This window comes from Leptopilina heterotoma, unplaced genomic scaffold (genome assembly GCF_015476425.1).
Source record: "Leptopilina heterotoma isolate Lh14 unplaced genomic scaffold, ASM1547642v1 Lhet_562, whole genome shotgun sequence".
NCBI classification, from domain to species: domain Eukaryota; kingdom Metazoa; phylum Arthropoda; class Insecta; order Hymenoptera; family Figitidae; genus Leptopilina; species Leptopilina heterotoma.
Genome location: NW_025111124.1, coordinates 260,648 through 273,024, shown reverse-complemented (window position 1 = coordinate 273,024; position 12,377 = coordinate 260,648). Strand labels below are relative to the sequence as shown.

Genomic DNA, 12,377 nt, shown 5'->3' with positions numbered 1-12,377 from the left:
CGTAGATTGGAACAATGCAATGTTGCATCACAAAATATAAGGAAAACACTAAAAGAAAATGCATTACATTTACCTTTTTCAATTAATTAAATTGCAAAAAAAGTACTTTGCATTTATTGAAAAAACGCTTTTTAGTCGATTATCACACACAGTGTTGGTATTTAACAAAAACAGTTTATATATCCGCCTCGGTGTACACGAAATAGTTGGCTCATATAAAAAGAAATGTCTTTATATAAACCAATCAGCTTTTTAATATTGCATGTTAAAAAAAATTGACTGTCTCACAACTGGAGGTGTCTCACAACTGGAGACTCTCCCCTAATGATTTTAATATTCAATTATTATGTAGAATTTTAACCAAGTTAAAGTCCACAACGTTGATCAATGAAAAAAATTATTTACTTAGTAAATTATTTAAAAATTCGCAGCAATATTGACACAAAAATATTTAGAAAAAAAAGATTGATGTTTATATTTTGATAATAATTATTTTACAATTAAATATTAAATTAAAAATAATACTTGAAAGTATTAAATAAATTTTTTTCGTTGATAAACGTTGTGAACTTCAAACTCCGTGAATTTTAACTGAAATTCAATTTTTTTTTTGAAAATTCTGAAAAATAAGATTTTTGAAATTTTTCAATTTTATTGTTTCAAGATAATTGAATTTTTATGAACAAATAATTGACAATTTTTGAAATAATTGCAATTCTTCGCAAGAATTCAATTATTTTGATAAATATGTAATAACATTCTTTGCAAGAATTCAATTACTTTGATAAATAGTAAAATTTTTTGCAGAAATTCAATTATTATCAACACTATTTTTTTTATATATTTTAATTTATGATATTAGTATAAATATATTCTTAATTAAATTTATCTCTTTTTTTAATTTCGCGCCAAACGAGTTCATTAATTTTATTTTTTCCTGAGTTAATTAGGTATTATCTTAAAATTTTTACTAAAATCCATTTTTAAATAAATTTTTATTAGAAAATTTTACGAGAATTCAATTATTTAAATACAAAAATAAATAATTTATTGAATAATTGATTACCTCTTAAAAATGAGTTCTTACACAGAATTTAATCAACAAATTTTTAAATAATTAAATTCTTTGGACGAATTTTAGTAAATTTTTTAGAATAATTAAATTTTTCAAGGAATTTAATTAAAATTATATTCAAAATAATTGAAATTCTGCGAAGAGTTTTATTATTCATTAAAATAATTAAATTTTTATACCGAACTTTATTAAAATTTTTAAAACTAATTGAATTCATGACAAGTAATTGATTAAAATTTCTGAAAACAATTGAATTTCCGTAAAAATTTTATTATTTGTGAAAATAATTGAATTTTTACGAAGAATTTCCTTAAAACTTGTGAAATAGTTGAATATTTGAGAAGAATTTTACAAAAATTGTAAATAATTGAATTCCTAAAAAGTAGGGGAACATAGTCTAGGTCGGCCACCTTTTTGACTTTTGTTTATAACTTTTTTTTAAAAATGAATTTGGACAATTGAAGTATATGGTTGGAAAGTCCTGTTTAATAGGAACATTTTTTCTGTACAAAGTAAATTGACAGGTTTAAAAATGAAAAAGTTATAAAGATTTAAAAAAAAAAAAATTTGTAGTCCAGGTTGGCCATTACAGTCAAGGTCGGCCATGTTTAAAATTCAAAGGGCATTAATCGTTAAAAAATAAAATAACATGTTTGGAGTTACGGAAAATTGATTCTTTATTGTTTACAGTTTGTAACTTAATGAAATAACAAAATAATAACAATAAACAATATAAAAAAATAAATATAAATAAAAAAAAGTTTTGCACTAAAATATTAATAAAATTAAATAAAAATATTAATAAGATGATCAATTATATTATGAGTTATACAGAATTGCAGTTTTTGCAAATGAAGTAGCTCGTCCTCAACTTTGCGCATTTTAAACACATAGTGGCCGACCTTGACAGTAAGTAACATTACCGAATTGTTGTAACCATAAAGAAATACGTTTCGGGATTCAATTTTTTACTTTGTTTTCCTTTCAACCATGAGTCCCACAAATTTTCTGCATACTTGCCTTGACGATTCAATTTGTTTTTTATCTTTTATTAATGGTTTTTCACATTATGCACAAAACTTTTTTTCAGCTTTTTTTGTACCGACGTCACAGAAAACACAATTTTCGATTTTCCGAAAATGTAATTGAACAAAAAGTTAGGTTTCACTAAGACAAGCTTCGACAAAAATGCGCGTAGGTGGCGCTAGTGAACTTGACAAAAAAACGCGAGTGGCCTACCTAGACAGTAAGCCAACCTTGACTACATTCCCCTACTTTATTAAAATTTATGGAAATAATTGATTTCTCAAGAAGAATTATATTAAATTTTTTTAAAGAATTCAATTTACGTAAAAATTTTATTGTGAGAATAATTGAATTTCAGCAAAGAATTTAAGTAGATATAAAAAAGTGGAATTTTTGAGAAGAATTTTCTTAAAACTTAAAAATAATTGAAATTCCAAGAAGAATTTTATAAAGATTGTATATTCATTTATTATCTAACATTTTAAGTAAAATTTATATTTAAGCCAATTTTTATTAGAAAATTCTATAAGAATTCAATTATTTAAATACAAAAATAAATAATTTATTGAATAATTGAATTTTTCTTAAAATAAATAAAATGAAGGTAATTGAATTCATGTCAAGATTTTAATTAAAATTTTTCGAAAACAATTGAATCTCTAGGAAGGATTTTATTAAAATTTTTGAAAATAATTGAATTTCTCCGAAAAACTTTACTATTTTTAAGAAAAATTGAATTTTTGTTAAAATTTTTATTTAAATTTTTGAAAATAATTGAATTCCTGCGAAGATTTTTGTAATCTATAAAAATAATTGAATTATTGCAAATTTTACGAAAAAATTTAATTAAAATTGACATAGAAAATTATTGAATTTATTAGAGAAATTTTATTAAAAATTTTGCGAAGAATTTTATTATTCATAGAAATAATTTAATTCTTTTGAACAATTTTTTAAATATTTTTGAAAATAGTGGAAATTTTTGTGAATAATTTTAATATTTATAGATATAAATGAATTATTGTAAAGAATTTTTTCATATTTTTGAATTCAATTGAAGTTCTGAGAAGAATTTGATTATTTATGACGATTTTTTAATTTCTTGAGAAGAATTTTATTATTTATGAAGATAGTAAAACTGTTGCTAAGAATTTTACAAAAAAAATTTGAAAATAATTGAATTTCTGCTAAGAATTTTGTTATTTATTTATTTTTACAAAGAATTTTATCAAAATTTTTGAAATTAATTCTTCTTTTTTTCAAAAAAATTCACTCTTCACGAATTTTAATAGAAGAATTATATTTTTTATAAACATAAATTGAAATTTTGTCGTAAATTTAAAAATTTTTTAAATTATGCGATGAGGTTCATTATTTATAAAAATAATTGAATTCCTAAAAAAATTTTATCATTTATGAAACTAATTAAATTATTGTGTAGAAATTTTTAAAAATTTAAAAATATTTGTGTTCCTGAGAATTTTTATTATTTATGAAAATAAAAAATGTTTCCGTAGAATTTTATTGAAATTTTTTCAAAATAATTGAATTCTTTTGGAAAATTTTATTAAAAAAGTAGATAATAAAAATAATTGAATTGAGGAAAATATTTGAAAATAATTGAAATTTTGACTACATTTTTTTAATTTTTGAAAAAAATTGAATTTCTGCGAAGAATTTTATTACTTTTAAAAATAATTAAGTTTCTGCAATCATTTGTAACTTCTACATTATTACTAATTGAATTTTTATTTATAGAAATAAATCGTAAAATTAATATTGCTTCAAGGAAAAGACTAGAACCACTATACTAAAATTGAAATTTCCAAACAAACAAAATTAAAAATTACGAGAAATATTTAGCACAATATTTCATATTTATTTTTATCTTCTTCTCCACTGTACAAAAATACTTTCGATTTGAAAGAAAAGAAATAAAATAAGAATTATTTTTGTAATTAATTTTCCACCACGTACTATTTTTTTTCTAAACTAAAAAAAAAACATGACAAATTCTCTCTAAACTTTTCTATCCCAAGTAATTGTTACGTTGTCTTGACATAAAAATTAGTTGCATTCCTGAGAAATGAAATTTGTTGAAACTCCTTTTAAAGGAAACTTTTCTAAAGAGCATTTTTGTACTTTTTTTCTTCCTTCCTTCTTTTTTTTGACTTCAACTCCCCCAAAAGTGCCAAGAAAGCTTCTAATATTAACTTGAGAAATAAAGTTGGACTCTTCTAAAAATTTAATCCTATTTCTAGATTAGATTTGACTTTTATTTCTTACAAAAAAAAAAAGAATAAAATAAATAAAAAAAAAAGAAGAATCCTGTTAGAAGTTTCTACGTCTCAGTTATCTCACTTGGTGTCTTTATGTGAAATTCGCCGAGTTTTCTTTGACGGCAAAAATTAACGAAGAAGAAACGAACAAAGAATAAAAAAGAAGCAGGAGATTTAGAAAAAAAGTATTAACAATACCAAAAAGAAGAAATAAAACAAAGAGGACAACAACGCTTTTTAACGTGTTGTCTTGACCTAAATGTTCACTATATAAAAGAAGTTGAGAAAAAAATATTAGAAACAAAAAAGTTTAGAAAAAAAACTTTCAATTTCATTTGAGAAAAGTTCATTTCGATTATCATTGGGAATTTACAGAATTCTGGTAAAAAAAATTTCACCACGCGAAGATCGGCAACATTTTCTTTCATATAATCATACACGAGAGAAAATAACAAAGAATTTCAAATCTTTTTACAAATATTCGAAAAGAAATATTTCCATCACAAAGCAAAGAATAATATACTTGAAAAGCATTAATCAAATTCGATAGAATGAATACTTTTCTTTCTTCTTTCTTTCATGAGCCAAAGTATTTTTCTAATGAAAATACCGTTCTGATTTCTAAAATGATTACCTTAAAAGGAAGAAAATAGAAGTGGGTATACTAACTTTTATCAGCCATCTATTATCAAACGATAAGGGACCATGCAAACTTTTCTTATTAATTTTCCCTGTTACTCATCACTTCTGAAATTATTTTTTTTCTCAAAGAATTCACTCTGATATTGGAAAACTTAAAAAGCGATAATCAATGTTTACCTACATTCATTTACTGTTTCCCAATTAAATCATTTTAATTAATTATCATATATATCGCCCACTTAAAATTCTCTTTATTCATAAAAGTTTCATCAATTTCATTCGATTAATTTATTTATACATTCAAATTAGCTAATTTAAATTTAATAAAAATTTACGATCAAAATTTACTGAAATTAATTTAGTCAATTTATTATTAAATTTCAATCAAAATTGAATTAAATTGCTAATTAATAGTAATATTATTATTACAGTAGTAAATAATATTATAAATATTGTCATAATTTATAATATCGTTAAATCAATTATTATATTAAAAATTATTCAACTTTCAATCTTTGTTTGATCATCCAAAATATTCAATAAAAACTGGTTTTAAATTTAAATAATTAAAAATGATCTCTTAACAAAAATGTTTCTTATTGGTGACAATTTTAAAAATATAAAATAACTTATAAGTATATTTTTGTGATCTATAATAATATAAAAAATAAAATCTATAAAGAAATAATATCAATTTATAAAAAATAAAAAATTTATATTTTTGTTTAGTCGTAAAAATTCAGAAAAATAATTTCTATTGCAGGATTGATACAAAAATATAATTTTCCTTTTCCCTGATTAGAAGTGAATTAAAAATACAGATTTTCAAAGATTATAATTTTGAAAACTTTTCATGGTTTAATTAAAAATTAAAAATTTAATTTAATTTAATTTAATTAAAAATCTTTAATATTTTCATTTGAATGTTCAAATGAACGAAATATTTTTTATCAAAAATATTTTCTTCAATTACTGATTGCAACGAAAATAAAACAACTTTAATTTTACATTTGGAAACTTCACCATTAATTTTTTTTATATGGACGCAAAATTATTGCAATAAAAATTTAATTTCGTTCATTTGAACGTTCGAAACTTTATGAACGTATCTTTTCAATAAATTCAATTATTTCTAAAAATTGACATTATTTGTAATTTCTCCAAAATTCAATTACTTTTTAGAATCTTCATTTTAAATTCTTATCAATTCTTTTTAATAAGTTACAGAAAATTCTTCTCTAATTCAATTATTTTTAATATAATATTTAGAGAATTTTTTTTTCTAAATCAATTTAATAATTAAAATATTAAAAAAACTCAACTAATTGTCTAAGTTCAAAAGAATGTGAATTAAAATTTAAAAAAAACTAATTTCAACAAAATTTCTAATTAAATTCATTCAAAATTCGAAATTTTCAAAAATTTCAAATTAAAACTTTTGCAATTGAATTATTTATGAAAATTGTAAATGCAACTCTTGTAAAATTCAATTATTTTTGAATTTTTTATGAAAAATGATTCATTAAATAATTTGTGAGTTATTTTACAATAGTTCATAAAAAATTCAATTGTTTCAAATAATTTAAATTTAGAAATTTTCTAAAATTTCAAATATTATAAATCTTTGAAATTTAATTATTTATTAAAATTGTAAATGCAACTCTTGTGAAATTCAATTATTTCTTTAATTTTTGTAAAAATTTATTTATTAAATAATTTATGAGTCAGTTAACAATAGTTCTTCAAAAATAAAATAGTTTTAAATAATTTAAAAAATTTTTAAATTTAAGCATTTGAAATTCAATTATTTACGTAAATTGAAAATGCAACTCTTGTGAAATTCAATTATTTTAGTATTTTTTATGAATAATTATATATTAAATAATTTGTGAGTTATTTTACAATAATTCTTTAAAAATTCAATTGTTTTAAATAATTTAAATTTCGAAATTTTCGAAAATTTCAAATTTAAATCTTTGAAAATTAAATAATTTATGATAATTGTAAATCCAACTATCTTGTAAAATTCAATTATTTTTTAAATTTTTGTGAAAAATTATTTATTAAATAATTTATGAGTTAGTTTACAATAGTTTTTCAAAAATGAAATTGTTTTAAAAACTTTAAATAATTTCGATTTCAAAAATTTCAAATGCAATTACTTATGAAAATTGTAAATGCAACTCTTGTAAAATTCAATTATTTTTCAATTTCTTATGAAAAATTATTCATTAAATAATTTTGTAAATTATTTTACAATAGTTCTTCAAAAATTAAATTGTTTTAAATAATTTAAATAGTTTCAATTTCGAAAATTTCAAATTTAAATCTTTGAAATTCAATTATTCATGAAAATTCTAAATGCAACTCTTGTTAAATTTAATTATTTTTTTATTTTTTATGAAAAATTATTCAATACATAATTTATGGAGTTAGTTAACAATATTTCTTTAAAAATTAAATTGTTTTAAATAATTTCAATTCCATATTTTGTAAAGTTCAAAAAATATTGTCGAAATAAAAAAAAATTTGTTTTTTTGTTTTTTTGTGATTTCAAAAGATTATAAGTTAAACAAAAATTTATCAGTATATTTATGCAAAAAACTGTTGAAATTAAAATTATAAATATTAAATCTAGTGAAATAAATATATTTTACATGTATGTTCATATACAACAAAGAGTAATTTCTCCATAATAAAGTGAAAATATAAAAAATTATTTTTGCTTTGAGATAATTCTTTTTCTTTCTTTTTTCCATCTACATAGTTTTTATTTCAACTCTTCTATATCGCTTAGATGAATGCTTTTTCTGCTCACTGCAATTCCAATTTTGTAAGTGGAGCTTTGCCAGCTAAATCTTCCACCTAAGAAACTACGCTAACCCACTTTGAATGCAAGGGCAGAATCTTTCGACTTCAGAAATTGATATTATTTCTTTTACAAACCACAAACATATACTTATAATATTTTATCACTTTCAAATTTATTTGCCAAAAAGTGTAAAAAAAAACTTTCTTCTCCTATTCTTCAAATTTTCCGAGTCACGCATGAACGAAGAATACGTGATCCTATATGTTATTATAATAAATTGATTTTTAAATTTTCATGTTTCAGTGGCAATAAATATATTTTTAAGTCAATTTCCAGAGAAATTTTCAATATTTCAATAAAGGTTTAAAAATTATGGTTAGGTATTTATTTATTAAATTTAATTATTCATTTATTTTTTTTACTAATCATTAAGTACTTGTTAATTACCTTTATATAGTGTACAAATTAATATTTTATAATAATTTCTTTTAACAATTTTTCAAATATACAAAAATTTATAAAATAAATAATTAAAAATAAAATTGACAAATAAAAAAAAATGCCATAAGCGTAAAGAAATAAAATCGTTTAATTTGTTTTTAATTTTTTATTGTTTCAGTTCTTATGTATTCGACCTGAATACAAAAGAGAAGTACATAGTTCCTGTTGCAAGTTTATATTAAAACTTGCAAACAGAAACTTCCACTGACAAATGCCCTTAATGCATGTGGCGCATTTTCCCAGTAGTAAAGCCTCATAATTTTTCTAAGTAATTACTGTTTATTACAATATAAACACTGACAAAATTAGAGAATTTCGTTGGAAGAATTAAAAAACCAAAAAATTAAAAATCGCCCCAAAAAAATCACTATTAGGCAACAGATGCTCTGATTAAATTATAGATTAAATAAAATCTATTACTATAATAGAATTTCTAATTATCACGTCAAGACTCGAAGGCATGATTTTACAATAAAAGAATAATTATTACGAATTAATATCACGTAATTATAAATAATTATTTTATTCTTCATTCCTTCAATTATTAATATTTTGCTTCCTCGTGGAGTAAGCTTTTTAAAATTAAAAAAAAACTAGTATTTTTATAATTAATTATATAATTATAATTATTTTAATTATAATTATAATAAATAATAAATAATAATTAATAACTAATAATTAATTAACAATTAGTATTTGATTTTGATAAATTATTACAAATTTTTTATGAATTATAAATTTAATAAATTTAATAAATTTTAATAAATTATAACAATTATTTAAAATTATTATTATATTATTATAAATTACCGTATTTTAATAAATAAAACAATAAATTATGGAGAAAAGATTAAAAATTTATGAAAAATAAATAAGAATTTGATTTTAAATTATATAATTATCAAAATGTATAATTTGTAAAAAAATGCATTTCTACGTAATAAAAATACTATTATCAAACATTTTTTCCAGAAATGAAGATTCTTACACATGATAGAAAATTTTCTCCTACTGAATTTTTGCACTACTTTTCCATTTCAATTTACATTTATATTTGAAGCATTAAAAAAAATATGAATTTATAATTTCTCATCGTTATATTTCTCGGGAAAAAAATGCCTTCATCCCTATATGAGTAGAAATTATTTCTAAAAAGAAGATTCATTCATTATTTAATTTTTCAAAGGAAATTTAACACTCGAATATTTGCAAAAAAAGTCCATATAATCAAATATGTTAATATTATAGTTTATAGACACATTTTCCTATCATAAATGTTCCTTAAATCAAATTTCAAACATATTCATTAAAAAAATTAATTTTTTAATAGTTTTTTTTTAAATTGAATTATTATTTTAAATATTTTATTATTTTATACACTGAAAAAAAATGTATTTGATTCAAATTACCAATTCAGGGTGTCTACCATTTTTTTTATTTTATTTCTGCAAAGAATTTTACTATTTATAAAAGTAATTGAATCCTTCCAAAGAATGTTATTATTTATAAAAATAATTAAATGTTTCGTAGAATTTTATTAAAATTACTAGCCAAACTATCCGCGCGCAAGCGCGCGGGAATGTTGTATGGGGCTGCTTATTTTAAACAATTTAAAAAATTTTAAAGAAATAATTATTATTACCTAACAAAGAGATTTAACTAACTAAAATTCAAATAATTTCACTCAATGGTCTCAATTTAAATAGAATTTACATTACTAGACTTAAACTATGGCTAGAACAATTACAATTAGTATCTGGGTCATCTTTTGCATTGCTTATTTTATAAAGCCATTTTAAATTAAATACTTTTCAAAGAAATAATAATTATTACACAATGAAAAAAGTTTTACTTGAAATAAATATTTCTACATTCAAAAAAAAAAACGAATTCAAATAGAAATTAATCATTTTACAACTTAACCAAATTCACCACAGAAATCACTGAATTCGATAATTTAGAAGAAAGTCAGACAAAAGCAGGGTTCCTACAGAATCTAGAAAATCATGAAAATGGTATGGAATTTTTAAAAGGCTTCTGGAAATCAGGGAAATCATGGAAAAGGCCTGGAATTTTTAAAAGTTTCTAAATTTTTTCAGTTTTCCATTTTTTCTCTTGAATAAAAATTCAAATAATAATAAAGCTAAATCCCATAAAAAAGAAGAAAAAATGTTGAATTTTAAGAAATTTGGATTTTTGAATTTTTTCGAATTTTTGATAATTTTAGATTTTTTACCAAAGAGTCGAGACTATTAACCCCTTCACTGTCAGTGGGCTCTATAGAGCCATAAAAATGTCGTGCCCTGTATGTCCATGGGCTCTATAGGGCCATCGAAAAAAAAGACATTTAAAAGTTAACGAATATGGCTAAAAATCCTTACTCGGGGGTTTTCGGGGTCGCTGAATCTAAATCCGTTGTCGAAAATTCAAAATTCAAAATGGCGGCTTCAAAATGGCGCCCAAAAAAAATTTTTAAGTTAACGAATCTGTCTAAAAATACCTTAAAATGCCTACTCGGGGGTTTTCTAGGTCGCTGATTCCAAATCCGTGGTCAAAAATTCAAAATTTAAAATGGCTGCTTTAAAAAAACTAAAAAAAAATTTTTAAGTTAACGAATTCGTTAACTTTTTAATTTTTTTTTGGTGGATATTTTGAAGCCGCCATTTTGAATTTTGGCTTTTCGACCACGGATTTTGAATCAGTGACCTTAAAAACATATAATATGACAATATCATGATTTTAAAAAAAAAAATTTTTTTTGAACACTTATGGCACAAAAACTTTATTTTCACTCGACTGTGAAGGGGTTAAATAAGTAAAGTATTTTCCAAAAGCACAAAAATAATGAAGCTTAATCCCATAAAAAAGAAGAAAAAATGTTTAATTTTAAGAAATTTGGATTTTTGAATTTTTTCGAATTTTTGATAATTTTAGATTTTTTACCAATGATTCGAGACAATTTAATAAGTAAAGTATTTTCCAAAAGCACAAAAATAATGAAGCTAAATTCCATAAAAGAGAAGAAAAAATGTTGAATTTTAAGAAATTCGATTTTTCGGATTTTTGATAATTTTCAATAATTTTAGATTTTTTACCAAAGATTCGAGACAATTTAATAAGCTAAGTATTTTCTAAAAGCACAAAAATAGTGAAGCTAAATCCCATAAAAGATAAGAAAAAATGTTGAATTTTAAGAAATTTGGATTTTTGAATTTTTTCGAATTTTTGATAATTTAAGATTTTTTACCAAAGAGTAGAGACAATTTAATAAGTAAAGTATTTTCCAAAGCACAAAAATAATGAAGATAAATCCTATAAAAGAGAGGAAATAATATTGAATTTTAAGAAATTCGGATTTTTGAATTTTTTAGAATTTTTGATAATTTTAGATTTTTTACCAAAGAGTCGAGACAATTTAATAAGTAAAGTATTTTCCACATTAAAAAGTTTGACATTAAAAAATAAAAAATGCCAATACTTAACCCACAAAATTTAATTTTCAAAACAAACAAATGAATGCAGATAATTTGCTAACGGAAAGGAACTTACGATTATTATAATGTATTGAAAATAATTGTATTGTAGAGAACAATTTAATTTTCTATAAAGATAAATGAAATTTTGAGGAGAATTTAAAAAAATTTTTAAATATAATTGCATTTCTGCGAAGAATTTTATTACATTTGGAAATAATTGAATTGTTTTTCAGAATTTTATGGAAATTTATGAAAATAATTGAATTCTTGTCAAGAATTTTTTTTTAAAATAATATTCAAAATAATTCTTTCGAAGAATTTTAATTAAATTTGTAAGAATAATTACATTTTTCGGGGAATTCGATTAAAATTGTATTAAAAATAATTGAAATTCTGCAATGAGTTTTACTATTTATAAAAATAATTGAATATATTGCGAAGAAATTTAAAAAAATAAAATTATAATTACGGTGACCAACTTTCCTTGATTATTTTCGAAAAATTTAACTAAAATTCTTTAAAAGAATTCAATTGTTTTTAATAGAATATGTAAAGAAATTTCAATT

At 21.0% G+C, this 12,377-nt stretch overlaps 1 protein-coding gene across 1 annotated transcript in view; it reads left to right on the top strand.

The window, feature by feature from the left end:
• Positions 1–12,377, top strand: part of LOC122508744 (FMRFamide receptor-like) — a 36,909-nt gene that overhangs the window by 17,806 nt on the left and 6,726 nt on the right. The window lies entirely within an intron of this gene.